General features: G+C 45.0%; 1 protein-coding gene across 1 annotated transcript in view; it reads left to right on the top strand.

Annotated features, from left to right (window-relative positions):
• The window catches only part of LRBA (LPS responsive beige-like anchor protein), a 1,658,631-nt gene that overhangs the window by 918,015 nt on the left and 724,516 nt on the right, over positions 1 to 16,100 (top strand).

Here is a 16,100-nt window from a genome sequence, read left to right as displayed (position 1 = left end):
TACAAGAATTAAGACTTCTAGGACTGTCTGGAAATCATGCAAGCTTAAATAAGTTCTAAAGCGCCTTAACATCAGTAGTTTATAAAATGCTGATTTGACTATTGATTTAATATGAGGATGCATGATGAGATTAGAGTCCAGGATTAAACTAAAATTATGAGCTTGTGATATTAAGAGGTAGATCTTTAAAAAGTACGCGCAACCGGCACGAACAAAAGTACACCGGATTTTATAAGATTTGCGCGTAGCCACGTGTATCTTATAAAATCCGGGGTCGGCGCGTGCAAGGCTGGTCATATGACCACATTTGTTATCGGAGTGTTCCTGAACTCTCTGTAAATGCAGAAGCCTTTTACAGATCATATCAAATACAAGTCTATTCTATCACATCTATCTATGGCACAGTAAGTACACAGCCTTGGCATCATCATCGATAGCAATCTCACGTTTAAAAAATTCATCTCTGAAATGGTTAAAAATGGATTCTTCAAGCTCCACACCCTAAAACGTATCAAGCCGCTATTACACCCATATGACTTCCGCACAGTATTACAAGCAACTATACTATCAAAACTCGACTATTGTAATGCACTGCTACTAGGCTCACCAAAAACCACACTACAACCATTGCAAATGTTACAAAATGCAGCGGTCCGCATTATTACTGACACACGTCGTCACGAACACATCACTCCTGCACTTCAGTTTCTACACTGGCTTCCCGTTTCATCCAGGATAATATACAAAACCATAACACTAATGCATAAAGCCATCCACAACAGTAATATGCTTTGGTTCTCTGAACACCTACACTTCAAAAAGTCAAACCGACCAACCAGACCCCAGCATCTAGCCAGACTGCCGATCCCCTCTCCTAAAATGACCAAACTTGCCTCTACAAAAGATTGATCTTTCATCATAGCTGGTTCTACAATATGGAACAGCATGCCCTCGGATCTATGCCAGGAAGAGTGCCACAAAAAATTTAAGCAAAACCTAAAAACCTGATTGTTTCAAAAAGCATACTATTAACTAACTGAGTCTTCTGCTACCCATCTATGTCGCCGTCACCCCTTCCTTCCCTCCTCCCCCTCCCCCCTCTCCCGGAATTTCACCCTCTTGTTAATTATTACTCTATGTATTTTTCAATTTACCTAGTTCACGGGTAAACCTTATTGCCTAATATATCAGTTAACATGTTGTACTGTAAAGCGTCTCGCTGAATTATTGTTATCTGTAAACCGAGGTGATGTAACACACGTGCCGCGGTATATAAAAATCTTTAAATAAATAAATAAATACGTGTATTTTCTAACTCCTCTTTCCTTAAGAAATTCCCATGCTGCACTATCCCTGTGTCTCTCCTGAGTTCCTTTGTCTTCAAAGGTTGTCAGGAAAAAAAAGTTTTTCTAGTGTTATAGCCATACAGAGCTTCTTAAGAAAATTTTCTTGTTAAGGTATTCTAGTTGGTTTTTTTTTTTTTGCAGTTTTTAAGTTGGGTTTTTTTTTTATCCAGTTCAGCTGGCCCATGATTGATAATAGGGCATAGACTGATTTGGCCTCACTGATTTCCTTACCATATTTTTGAATGAGATCAGCAGCTTTAGGTTATGAACCAAGTGCAAGATGTCCTTCAGTTACATCACAAGTTTTGCTGCAAGTGTTTGGAACAAGACCAAAATGATTATCGCTGTGACATAGGTGCAAAAATGCCATCTAGAGCAGTTCAGGCCCTGAAGGATAGGTTCAGAATCTTCCCTGCTGATGAACTAAAGTCCAGTTTATTGAAAGTGGTGTCAAAGATTCAATTTCAGGAAAATTGAACTATACTGATTGCTGGTAGTCAGGCTGTGCCAGACCCTCCATCTTTTCAACTCCTTGGTCTGACAAATAGGCTCAGAAGTTGAGAAAAATCTCATTCTCAAAACCCCCCCATCTCTTACCATTTGAGCCAAGAGCAACGCTCTGAGTTCTCGAGCAAGAAGCCAAAGAGAGAAGACACTGAACTTTGAACAGAGGCTTCAAAACATTGATGTATCTTTTCAACACATGGCTTAAATATCTTGGAGCTCCTGGAGAAACTGCACCATTTGAAGTAGCTATTTGAGCTCTGCCTCCCAGGTATTGGTCTCCAGAGGTCCAGCATTGCAGTGAACATCAGAGAGCCATGAAGTTCTCTTCCCCTACCAGGCCAAACCTGGTGCTGTCATCACTCCTCTTTGAGCACTCTTATGTGGCTGCTTTTGAGGCTGCATCATCAGTTGGTCCAAATGACTGGATGTATCCTTGCAGTGTGGTTGTGCAAAAACTAGATAGACTGGATGTGCTAGTAGCCCCTTTATCTGCTATTATTTGTTACTTTAGAAGGTCTCTTTTTTGGTATCAGTCACTTCAGCCTACACACATCCTAAGTTCTTACCTAAAGTGTTGTATTTACAGTTTAATCAATGATCATATCAGCATTTTTCCCTAGGTCACATGTCCAAAAAAGTGAATAGGACCTTTTGCTGTTTTGCAAGAGAGCTGTAGCCTTATTTCAGGATGTAAGTCAAAAGACATAAAAAATGATGATAAAATGCACCATTTTTGTTGCTCAGGTCTGACGTATTCCCAAAGAATACTAATAAAACATGAAAATTAGAGTATCCTGATAATGAGGATGTGAAAAAGCTGATTTAGCTCAGCTGAATTTAAATAAAAAGTAATCAAATGTGAATGACAACATTGTAGATGGAGATGGGGGTAGACAAAACTCTGTTTATGGAACAGAATATATGGGAAGAGCTAGGCAAACTGAAAGTGAACAAGGCTATGGGACCAGATGGGATAAATCCAAGGATACTGAGCAAACTCAAAGATTTGCTGGTGGATCTGCTGAAGGACCTGTTCAATAGGTTCCTGGAAACAGGAGTGGTGCCACAGGATTTAAGAAGATTGGTGGTGGTCCCGCTTCAAAACATTGGTAGCAGAGAGGAGGCTGGAAAATACAGGCCAGTTAGCTGTATCTCAATGCTGGAAAAATTAATGGAGATGCTGCTGAAGGGAAAGGATAGTGAACTATCTACAATTGGGTGGGTTGTTGAACTCAAGGCAGCATGGATTCACCAGGGGAAGATCCTGTCATTCAAATCTAATTGTGTTTTTTTTTATTGGGTGATTAGAGAATTGGATCAAAGAATTGTGTTCACTGTGATCTACTTGAATTTCAGCAAAGCTGTTGATCTGATCTCACAGAAGAGAATTGTGAATAAAATGAGAAGCTTGGGAGTGAGTGCCAAAGTGGTGGCATGATCACAGACTTGTTGACTGATAGGAGACAACGTGTTATGGTAAATGGAAATTACGCTGAAGAAAGGAACTGTGTTAAGTGGAGTGCCACAGCGATCAGTATTTTGACTTGTTTTGTTCAATATCTTTGTGAGCAACATTGCGGAAGGGATAAAAGTTAATGTTTGCCTATTTGCGATGATACTAAGATCTGCAACAGAGTGGACCCTTATGAAGGAGTAGAGAGAATGAAAAGTGATTTAAAAGAGCTTGAAGAGTGGTCAAAGATTTGACAGCTGGTATTCAATGCCAAAATGTGCAGTCATGCATCTGGTGTGCAGTAATCTGAAAGAGCAGTATATGATGGGGGGTGAAAGACCGATGTGCATGGACCAAGAGAGGGATCTTGGGGTAATAGTGTCTGACGATCTGAAGATGGCGAAGCAATGTGACAAGGTGATAGCTAAAACCAGAATACTGGACTGCATAGAGAGAGGAATAACCCAGAAGGAAAAAGGTGATAATGCCCTTGTACAGGTCTTGGCGAGGCCTCACCTGGAGTATTGTGTTCAGTTCTGGAGCCCGTATCTCAAAAAGGATAGAGACAGGATGGAGATGGTCCAGAGAAAGGTGAAAAAAATGGTGTGGGGGTCTCCATCACAAGACTTATGAGGAGAGGCTGAAGGATCTAAATATGTATTCCGTGGAAGAGAGGAGTTGCAGGGAAGATTCAATAGGTTTTAATGATGCATGAACTTCAACCTTTTTTCCCTTGGAAAGAAATCAGGAGAGCTAGGGCTCATGAAATGAATCTCCAGGGGGGATGACTCAGAACCAATGTCAGGAAATATTTCTTCACAGAGAGGGTGGTGAATACCATTCCAGAGGAGGTGATGAAGACAAAAACAGTCAAAGAATTCCAAGGGCATGAGTTAAATACTCTGGATCCCTAAAGGCTAGAGGATGGAAATAAGGGAAAGGGTGCATGCAGATAATATGCTGGTGCGGTGGTTATTACACTTTACAGAAGGCATGGGGATTACTACCCTTAACCAATAAGCCTTGATGTTTTGATGCAACTGCAGCATTGCTCTCTGTTTCAACGGCAGGGGGGGGGGGGGGGGGGGGGGAAGGGGAATTGGATTCATACAACAACCAATAAGGGCCCCGACTTTTACAGTCTGGGGAACTAGTAAACATGGGGTAACCTATATGTAGCTTATCAGAAAGCTTGGAATTACTACCCTTAATAAGCCTTGATGCCTTTGATGCAACTGCAATATCGCTCGCCACTTTGACAGCGAGGGGAAGGGTTGGGGGGGAGGAATTGGATTCAGACGACAATCAACACAGGCCCTGACGTTTACACTCTGGGGTACTGATATACAGGGAAAAAGCACAGGACTGCTTCAGTGGTCAAGTCTCTTAAGCAATGCATGTCAAGCAGTTTTGTCTGAATTTTTGAAGAAGGGTCATCACCCAGTAAAAGACAAACATGGGAGTAACCTACACAGCTCAGTAGATACTATCATAGTATGCTTACTGGGCATACTGGATAGACCATTTGGCCCTTTTCTGCCATGTTTACTGTGTTACTATGATTACAAATACCTGAATTAATGGTATGCGAAAAGAGGGAAAAATACATTTAGGAGGCCAGTATTGAAATGGCATTAACCAGTTAAGTTGTACTTAGCCACCTAAGTAGCAGCCATTGTATATTCAGCAGCTGTCATTTAGCCAGTTAAGTCAGTTAACTGGCTGAGTTCTTAGCCAGCTAATTTAGAGGCGGGCAATGGACATAAAGGGGTGATGCTACTTAGCTGGTAAGTTATCAGATTTGCAGATGATACAAAATTATTCAGAGTAGTTAAATCACAAGAGGATTGTGATACATTACAGGAGGACCTTGAAGACCAGAAGATTGGGCATCCAAATGGCAGATGAAATTTCATGTGGACAAGTGCAAGGTGTTTCATATAGGGAAAAATAACCCTTGCTGTAGTTACACGATATTAGGTTTTATATTAGGAGCTACCACCCAGGAAAAAGATCTAGGCATCATAGTGGATAATACTTTGAAATCGTTGGCTCAGTGTGCTGCAGCAGTCAAAAAAGCAAACAGAATGTTAGGAATTATTAGAAAGGGAATGGTTAATAAAACCAAAAATCTAATAATGCCTCTGTATCGTTCCATGGTGAGACCGCACTTTGAGTACTGTGTACAGTTCTGGTCACCACTTCTCAAAAAGATATAGTTGCACTGAAGAAGGTACAGAGAAGGGTGACCAAAATGATAAAGGGGATGGAACAGCTCCTCTATGAGGAAAGGCTGAAGAGGTTAGGGCTATTCAGCTTGGAGAAGAGACGGCTGAGGGGGGATATGATAGAGGTCTTTAAAATCATGAGAGGTCTTGAACGAGTAGATGTGAATTAGTTATTTACACTTTCGGATAATAGAAGGACTAGGGAGCACTCCATGAAGTTAGCAATTAGCACATTTAAGACTAATCGGAGAAAATTCTTTTTCACTGGCCTCTGGCGGACCCCAACTCGCTGTGGCCAAAAAGAGAAGCAGGACTGTGAGGCCGCCAGCAGATCCCATCTTGCTGGGAGTCAAGAAGAGAAGTACGACCGGGAGGTGGCTGGTGGACCTCCATCTCACTGGCAGCCAAGAAGAGCAGGATCAAGAGGCCACTGGTGGATCCCTATCTTGCTGGCAGCCAAGAAGAGAACCAGGACCAGGAGGCCGGTGGCAGACCCCATCCTGCCGGAGACCAAGATGAGGAAGAGGCCCGCTAGGCTGTCCATGGCAGAGAAGAGGAACAGGCCTGGGAGGCCACCAGCAGTTGAAGAAAGATGATGTCTGGGAGATCACCAGTGGATGAGAAGAGAAAAAAGCCCATTCTCCCACTTCATTATGTTTGCCAGCCTTCAAACCATGTGCATCACAAGTTCAGCAGTGCTAGCTCCGCAAGTTTTGAATAGTGTGGGGCAGGAATTTGAGGAGCAGCTGGTGAACAGATTCCTTCCTCTTCTCGGCTGCTGGTGGCCTCCTGGGCCTGCACCGCCTCTTGGACCCGATGGGGATACTGCCTGAGGAGAGCGGTGTATGTGAGAGAGAGAATGGTAAGCTGCCTGGGTGTGTGTGAATGGTAACCTGTCTGGCTGTGGGTGTGTGCATAGTGTGAATGGTAATCTACCTGGGTGTGTGTGTGTGTGTGTGTGAGAGTGAATGGGGGCCTGCTTGGGGGTGTGTGTGAATGGGAGCCTATCTGTATGTGAGAAAGAGAGCATATGGGAGTGAAAGCCTATGTGAGGGTGTGGGAACCTGCATGTGAGTGAGCCAGTGTATGTGGGTGTGTGATAGTGGCAGCCTTCATATGAGAATGAGAGTCTGTGTATGTATGTATGGGAGTGGGAGCCTGCATGTGAGAGCCTGTGTGTTTGTGCAGCAATATGAAGCTGTGTGTGTCTGTGGAGGGCAGTAGGAGCCTCAGTGTGAGAGTGAGAGGCTGTGTATGTATGGGATTGGGAGCCTGCATGTTAGTGCAGTTAGTGCAGCTGTGTTTAAAAAAAGGATTGGATAAGTTCTTGGTGGAAAGTCCATTACCTGCTATTAATTAAGTTGACTTAGAAAATAGCCACTGCTATTACTAGCAACAGTAACATGGAATAGACTTAGTTTTTGGGTACTTGCCAGGTTCTTATGGCCTGGATTGGCCACTGTTGGAAACAGGATGCTGGGCTTGATGGACCCTTGGTCTGACCCAGTATGGCATGTTCTTATGATCATCTAACAGTCCAACTGACTCCCTCGCAGGCTTTCTGCTTCGGATATAATTTTAAAACGTTTTTACTGTGACTTTTTGCCTCTTCCACCCACTTCTTTTCAAACTCTTTCCTAGCCTGTCTTATCTTCTATTTCTTCATTTCTTCCAAAGCTATGACAAAAAAAAAATTGTTTCCTCAATACTGAGCTATGGTTGATAAGCCCAGATTTCATGATTGCACCATGTGTATCTGAAGAATGGTGAACAATGATGACCATGAAATCTATATCAGCTCTCTATTGGTCCCATTCACAAGCAAAACAACTATTATGAGTATGGAAGGGTGTCCCGAGAGCTAGAAAACATATTGTGATCTGCCACTGAGAACACTATGAAGCTGAAGAATAGCTCCTCAAGCTTCAAATGAAGTCGTCTGTGCAGAAGCCAGCTTAATGTGCGTGATCAATCAGATCAGCTTTCTTGGATACTACTCCTGTCTTCTCAAGCAGTGGCCTCATGGGTCCAGTTCTTTGAAAGAGGGAGCTCCATACTACTTTGGAAAAGGTGCTACTCTCAGCTGAGATTTCTCTACCAAAAGCTTCTGGGGGTTTTTTGTGTTTGGTGCTGTCACACAGGTCTGAGCAGAAGTATGACTCAAGCAATCACAAATCATTGCTGACCTCTAGGCACTGTTGTCGCAGTGTAGAGGAGTCCTATGCCACGCCGAAACAAAAGTCGCAGTCTAACCCTAGTTCTGACTCTTCTGTGTGGGCAATTCCTTGATGCCCTAGCATGCTTCTGTGCCATCCCTTTTTTTCCATACTCATCAATCTTTGCCATCAATTTCATAGAGCCAGGATTCGTTGGGGTTTTCTGCACACCTTCAATACAACATTGATTTCCTGGAAGTACCCGCTCTTAAAGAACCTGTAGAGCCTTCCAAACCAATTTGGGTGACAGTGGCAGACAAATCTCCATCTGTATCTCTTCCCCTGTTAGAGCAGCCTCAATTATTTCTGCTGTTAATATCTTCTACTTATTTTGTCTCCCAGTTAATTTTCTTATATTTCAGTTTTATTTCTACATTCTGATGTAGAGCATTTTGTATATATTCTGCACAAAACTCTGAGTCTTATCTGCATTACTAGTCCATTTATTTAACTTTCTGAAAAGTAGTGATCATCTAATCTATTTTTAATCTGATTCTGTAATTTATTGCAGCAGTAATGTGATGTGTTTTTTTCCTGTAAGATGTAACTGCTGTTCGACCTACAGTGACTTGGCCTGATAGTCTTTACTCGGAAGTATAATTTACTATACAATTTCTAAACAAAGGTTAACAGTCTCGCAAAATTGCATTAAGTCCTTAATCCTGTACACTGAACAGAGAGACTGTGATGCAATGTTTCTCAAAGAAAATTAATGTGTTTTGTGCAAGACAGGAGTTAGAAGAATTATGTTAGAAAATCATTTATGATAACATTTACCTTTAGAAATATAAACAACAGTTGCTGAGATTGCAAAGAATACCAACAAAATGTCAGGCATAGGAATAGTTGGAAATAAAGAGCTGGTAAAGGTTTCCATATGGTGGTGTACTATCTCCCTGTGTAATACATCCGTGTTTTAAATCTGGTGTTTCATTTGTGAGCCACTTCTTCCATTACATGTCTATGACAGCAATATAGTGTCTGATGCTGAAATAAATACCTAGACACACAGATTCCCTGCATACTTGTGCATTTGGACTCTAAGCACCCTGTGAGGCTTGTTTGCATTTGTCTAAATTGGGCCCTAAGTGATACCTAGTGCCCTTATTGAAAGCTCAGGTGTAAGTTTGCAGCTGCTACAAGTGTATATTTATATTGTATGAACTTCCCTTGACTAGTGACAGACCAGGAAAGGATTAGATTGATCAAAGCCATTGGCTCACTCACTAGCTAGGATATTTTTCCACTATAAAACTAAAGTGTCAATCTGTTTGTTTTTTTTTTGCAACCATTTTGAAGAACACATTGCAATAAAAGTTGGATGAAGCCAACATTTTGAGTTACTACCCATACAAACTATTGCCTTGTAAGAGGGCAATAATTGTTTGTCATGTGAGCTGTTGACCAATTGAAGCTTTTTTTTACAAATCTGTTTATAAGCATTTCTCACAGGACAAGCAGGATGGTAGTCCTCACAAATGGGTGACATCGAGGATGGAGCCCTGTACGGAAAACTTTTCTGTCAAAGTTTCAACAAGCTTTGACTGACACTGGCACACTGGGTGCACTGAGCATGCCCAGCCTGCAATTATCCCTGTGAGCCACAGGTGTCTCCCTCAGTCTTCTTTTTTCCGCTCTGCAGTCAGCATAGCGGTTGGAGCTCTGTGAGGATTTTTTAACTAATTACCTCATGGAAACACTTAACTTTTCACTTCAAAAAACACTTTTCCCTGCACAGGTCTCCCTCCGCGTACGTTTTTACGACGCTCGGTGAGTACTAATTCTTATTTTTCGGTCGGTTCCTGTCACTATCTTAAGGCTGTTAACTGACTGAAGCCTTCCCTTCCCCCATTTTTCAGTTAGCTTTAAACAGCTTGCGAGTATCTCTGTGACACTCTGCTTGCTTATGCTAGTGGGGTAGGGATTTTTTCCTTAACTTTAGGACTTCTGTAGCTTCAAGTCCTTCGTTCCCTGGTACCCTCACGCAGTCGATACCCTATCGCTACACCGGGACCCTCCTAAACCGCCCTGGGCTTTTATATGTCATCAGCGCCCCTCCCCCCACGGTGCCCTGATGCCTTTATCCATGTTTTTTGCTTTTCAGTGCTACCAGGCTTTTTCCTCCTACGCACTGTTTTTTTTCCTTGGGCTTCCTCGGTGCCGTCCCTACCCGGATGCATGCCATTGACGCACACGCTGTTAGTCACTGCCATGCATACTCGGGTCGCCGCCACCGCTGCCCGAGACACTTTTTAACGATCCCAGGGTCACTTCATCGATGCCACCCCCCCTTTTGGGGATGCCATCGATGCCCCATCCTCCCCACCGATGTCCAGCCCTTTTCCATCGGTGGGCATCGGTGCCACATCGATTCGTCGGTGGGCATCGATGCCGGATGGTCCCCATCGGTGGACATTGGTGCCGGATGGTCCCCATCGATGGACATCGGTGCCGGATGGCTTGTCCGTCGATGGCATTGGTGCCGAATGGCCGTCCGTCGATGGCATCGGTGCCGGGTCCTTTTGCATCGATGGACACCGATGCCCAGGTGTTTCATCCATGGGCATCTATGTTAGAATGCATCCATCGAGGGCAGTCGATGCCAGGCTGCTCCCATCAGTGAAATTCGATGCCCAGGTGGGTCCCATCGGTGGGTATCCATGCCGGCTCGATTCCGTGGATGGGCGTTGATGCCAGTGCCAGCCTTATGGCTGGCATCGATGCCCATGCCGATTCCAGGACTGGCGTTGATGCCGGGATGGAATTCATCGACTGGGAGATCCATGCCATCGATTCCATACGTGTCCATATCGATGCCACCGACACACGTGTCTGGGGCACCGATGCCATGTACACTTGGAAATCTGAGTCTGTCCAAATCGATACCGTCAACGTCTGTGGCCCTATAGTTGATGCCCGTGGCCATGCCACAAACGGCATAAATGCCCGCCTCCATGCATCGATGCCCTCGACACCTCCGTTTTCCTTCGGTGTCCTTGACGCCCTATTGATTCGACTTCGACTCAGTCGATGCCGGTATCTTTTTCAATAACGGCAATTTTTTCGATTATTCGATTCCACATCGTTTCAAAGATACCTATGCCACTGCTGTCAGTGCCCGTCACTGTCATCATTCTCCTGGCCAGTCATCGACGATTTTTCATACCCATTTTGATGATATCCTCGAAGCCCCTTAGGTTGCCTTCAATATCGTCAATACCGACATAGCACCGCCACATAATACCCTCGCCTCCTCACATTGCTCCACGCTTTGGGTTCTTTTTTAAGCCCCGTATTAGCTTAAGACACTCCATTGTGTCAGGAGCAGAGCAGGCGTGCTGACAGTTCGTCATCGATCGCCTTCCAGGACGACGAGGGCTTCCATCTCGGCGCTGGGGAAAGACCGGGCCGAGCACCGTGGCACCCATCATCGCCGACATCGTGATCGTCCGCCGCTGACGCCATCCAGCACATCGGTGCCATCCTTCTCCAGGCTGGACAACGCTCGGGCAGAGCGACATCACCACTGCCATCAGCACTGTTCCTACAGTTTTGGCAGTCCTTGGTGATCCAGAACTTCCGGATCCAGGTCCGACAGCTTCTGCATTGGCGTCACGACACATCGAGCCGCTGTGACGAGGGAAGGGAACATGAGTTCCGTTAGGGCTTCTCTGTTCCTGGCGTGCCCCACCGTCAAGTGGTGTGGGACTATGGCCATCTGTTACACTTAGCAGTCTAAACGCCACTCACGCCTGGCCTGTCTCCTCTGTACCTGTGCCACCATACCGGGTTTCAGAGCGAGATGGACGTTTACGTCCCCGGCCTTACCCTCGAGGACTCCGGAGACCGTCGGGGTCAACAATCTTCACCGGCTCGTCTTGCGGCGATCCACGTCGGATGGTAAGTACCCGCTTCGGCGGCATTCCCATAGAGTTGTGTTCTCCCATTCGGACCATGGTTCGAAAAGTTCTGGGTCATGTGCCTTTTAGAACTGTATTAGTGTCACATATCACTATGTTAGCTATGTTAGCCACAATATCAGGAGAACCCCTCTATCTTCTTGGGATTGCAGCAGGGCTTCTTCTCTTGTCAGTAACAAGTCCCTGTGCCGACCAATGCTCTGACTCTTGGTTCCCTCCCAACCAAGGTCCAGCTGCATTGGCTGATCTGCTAAACATGAGATTCAGCAACCATTGCCCCATGTACAAGTCCACCTTGAGGCCTGGCCACAGGTCTCAGTGTCTCCTTGTACAGCATACAGAAATGCGGGTACCACTTACCGCTCACACACCTGCAGGAGCCTACATGATATCCTCCATTGGGACACCTCCTGGTCTCCCATCTGGTCAGATATCAGAGCGGCCACCCCACCTTGTACCAAAGTCCCGGTACACTCCCCCAGGCGCTACGAAGTGCAGAGGGGAGAAGGGAGGGGGGTTGGGGAGTTTTAATTGCACTATTCTTTCTTTTAACAGAAAATAGTTACTCTCCGCACATCCTGGACCTAAGAAAATCCAACTTTCTTTAGACGTCACAGGTACAATGGTATCTTTGGTTACCATCACTCCATACTGCAGTAAGTACATTATTTTAATGTTTCTATGTGCTTTATGGTGAGTCAACATTACAACCCCAAGCTCTGCCGCCGGCACCAGCTTCGGTAAGTGAACTGTCTCTTGCATCACTGTTGGTGAATGCTGTTTTCTCTGCGGAGTGTAACATCATTCACTTTCCTTGCATAGACTACTGCTAACCACTTTCAGTACATGCAAGGAGCTCTCACTTTTTTCAGGACTCACTATACATTTACTAACTGGGATTACTGTCACTGCCATAAATCCCTTCTGTAACACTTCTGGACACCACAGTCTTAAGACCCTCTTGTCCAGCATGCGCACAGACATTCTGATACATTGTTATATGTCCCTGCGCATATTTTCCATAACCTCAACCTTTCAACTTTTCATGGTTGGGCTATGGGGTTTCTTCCCACTATGCATTTTTCTCATAATTCAAAACTGCTATGGGTTATATTCAGTGACATTCTATACTCAATGGACCTAAGTGGTTTCATTGCTTTCGTCCCTGATTCTTATCCCAGTTCGAACTAGGACCTAGTCTCCTTCGACTCATGCTCGCAATTCCTTAGGGTTATAAAGTTTCTCCTGAAAGCTGTCAACCCATTATGCATCTATTGCACTCCAGCATAGTTTCTCATAAACTTCCTGGACGTTGCACCCATGAGTTATGCCCTTATGCCTTCCAATACTGCTTTTGCAACAATTCTTTGTGCATACAGACAGCATAGGGACAATGTGCTTTCCAACTCATAAGCACGCACAACCTCTTAGCTGCTCTGCTAGACAGCTGCGCAGCTCTACCCTTGGCCCTTGTTCACTTCATGCGTCCTTGGGCCACATATCTAAGAGATTTAATGAACGCTCTATCTGACCTTCTCCACGTAGGTTCTATCCTCTCGAATGGTCTCAATTACATGTGTACAGGGCAAATCTTTTAACGCTGAGTTTAACTAAACTTTCCTCTGCGTCTGCATCATTCCATACGATGCACAGGTTCTGCTCCCTACACATGTTTCCTATGCGTTCCCTTAGATGCCTTTTCTTCCATCAAAGGCCTCTTCAATATATCTCTTCTGCTGCCTCTCGTAGCCAGCATTCTTCTAATGTTGAACTGGGATGGGGTTCAGTATTCTTTTCCCCACTCCCTGACTGAGATCAGTATGCTTCCCATACTTCTCAATCCATCATATCAGTAACCTTTTATTCCCTCACCAGTCAGTCCCAAATCATAGACTTACTGATGTTCTTAGGTTCTGGTAGCGTCACAAAACCTTCTAAACATAAATCTTGCCGTTTAATATGGCAGGCTTTACCTCCTGACGCTAAAAAAAAAAAAAAAAAAAAAAAGAGGTATTACCCCTTTTACTTTTCCACCATTTTTTCTTACTCCCTCGGATTCTGTTCTCCAGACATCCTCCACATAGATACACCTTTCTCTTAGGAGGTGTATCGTTTTGGGAGTTGGGTTCCCGTTTTCGGTAATCCTCTCTGAGTCGGCTTACCATGGATTATCCACTGATCAAGCCGCCTCTATTTCTCTAATCACGGAATGAACATATATATTCTCCTTATAAGTCTCATACATTCTACGTTTGAGCCTTTCCATTCCTCTCTTCCACAGTTTGGCAAGGGAACTTCTTTCCCTCTTAATGTCATTCCTGCCAGCAGGGTCCGTGAGTTATGCACTCTTTCCATACTCACCTGACTCCGTTCCTCTGCCACTGAGTAGTTCTACGCATTCAACTTTCTATCCTTTTCAGGTAGATGTTGTATCTCCTTTCCTCAGGAAATACTCTATTAATTTTTCCTAACCTCTCTCTCTCGCCCTAGGGAGAGACTGGGTTTTCCACATTCCTGGACAGTAATGCTGCGCTTACATTCTATCTACATTGCACTGCATTCCATGTGAATTCCACTTGACTCTTTCCTTCATGCAAGGGTCAAGCTGCTACTTCCAGTGGCCACACAGACCTAATCCTTCTGATTAAGTGGTCTATATTTCCTTTCCTACCAACAAGCAGACATTTCACTACAACACTGTGGGTATCCACATACTGTTGTGTCCGTCTTAGCCTTAACAGCTTCCCTTTGGTTACTGCTGCTTGTACTTTTTTATCAGGTTGCAGCCTGGAGTCCTCTCCATACCTTCGCAGCCTATTATTGCTTACATTTGACTAGCCGGCATGCTCCATGTTTGGCCAGTCCGCCTACTCTTACTTTTTTCAATTCACTACCCAACATCCTTCCACGAACCCATTATGGTGTTGCGGATGCCCTCCGTTCCCATTTCCACCTCAGTCGTTACGCCTTTGCGCATCTGCGGTGTATCTGGTGCATTCCCGGGCATCCTCAGCTCGGTACTCACCCATTTGTGAGGACTACCATCCTGCTTGTCCTGTGAGAAAGCAAATGTTGCTTACCTGATGTAACAGGTGTTCTCACAGGACAGCAGGATGTTAGTCCTCACGAAACCCGCCCGCCACCCCGCGGAGTTGGGTCTGTATACTTTTATTTTAGTTTCGCTTGCGCTTTTTAGCTATAAGACGAGACTGAGGGAGACACCTGTGGCTCACAGGGATAATTGCAGGCTGGGCATGCTCAGTGCACCCAGTGTGCCAGTGTCAGTCAAAGCTTGTTGAAACTTTGACAGAAAAGTTTTCTGTACAGGGCTCCATCCTCGATGTCACCCATTTGTGAGGACTAACATCCTGCTGTCCTGTGAGAACACCTGTTACATCAGGTAAGCAACATTTGCTATATACAGTATATGAGATAAAGTTCCAAAAGCTTGGGCTTCATTTACACAGGTAAAATAGTCTAAATCAACCATTTCCAGCTAAGTGGATTTTTAGCCATCAGGAAGTATGTATGTACTTTTGGACACATACAAAAGAGGCATTTCAGGTGGTGTTTTGAAGTCATAGTTGTAAATTACACAGATTTCAATTTCAAAAATGGATACGCATGATATGCATCCCATAAATGCATGTACTTTGTGCCATCATTTAACATGTGCAAATGTACATGCATACTTTCATTTCATTTGTTAATACTTATAGAATGCCATCACAGTCTTAAGATCATCCACATAGCCATATAAGTCAATATTCAAAAGCGAAGTATACGGGTACTTTATATTTGAAAATTGACCAGATTTTTGTGGGTGAAAAGTAAGCAGGTACCTTGCAGCGTTACACGCGCCGGCCGCAGCAGACCCGCAACGCAGCCCTCTCATCTCTTTCAGTAATCCAGGGTCTGGTCCCTCATCTGTGGCGGCTGTGGGCCACCGGCTCCGACCTCGGGCTGCCTCTGGTGCAGCTCCTGATGTTCAGTGTCTGGCCTCGCCGCGTGGCCCGCAGAGAGACCCCGTCCCGACCAGCACCGCGCCCCTCCCTAGGTGTGCATGCGCGCACAGCTAGTCTTTAAATAGGGCCCGTGGCGGGAACCTGGCCGTGGCCCCGGATGATGACGTCGGCAGAGCTCCGGTATATAAGCCCAGGCTCCGCTGTCTCAAATTGCCTTTGCAACAGGTCCCCTTGCTAGTCGAATACTCGTTGCCTCTTCAGTTCCTGGTTCCTGATCCTGATTGCCTGTGTTCCTGTTCCTTCGGATTGCTGACCTGGTTTGACCTCTGCATTGCCTGACTACTCCGTTGCCTCTCTCCAGCCCCAGACCTCTGCAATACCTGACTACTCAGTTGCCTCTCTCCAGCCCTGGACCTCTGCATTGCTTGACTATGCCTTTGCTTCTCTCCAGCCCTGGACCTCTGC

This window comes from Rhinatrema bivittatum, chromosome 1 (genome assembly GCF_901001135.1).
Source record: "Rhinatrema bivittatum chromosome 1, aRhiBiv1.1, whole genome shotgun sequence".
Classification (NCBI taxonomy): domain Eukaryota; kingdom Metazoa; phylum Chordata; class Amphibia; order Gymnophiona; family Rhinatrematidae; genus Rhinatrema; species Rhinatrema bivittatum.
Note: the sequence above shows the minus strand (reverse complement) of the source record. Positions and strands in the feature narration are given on the sequence as shown.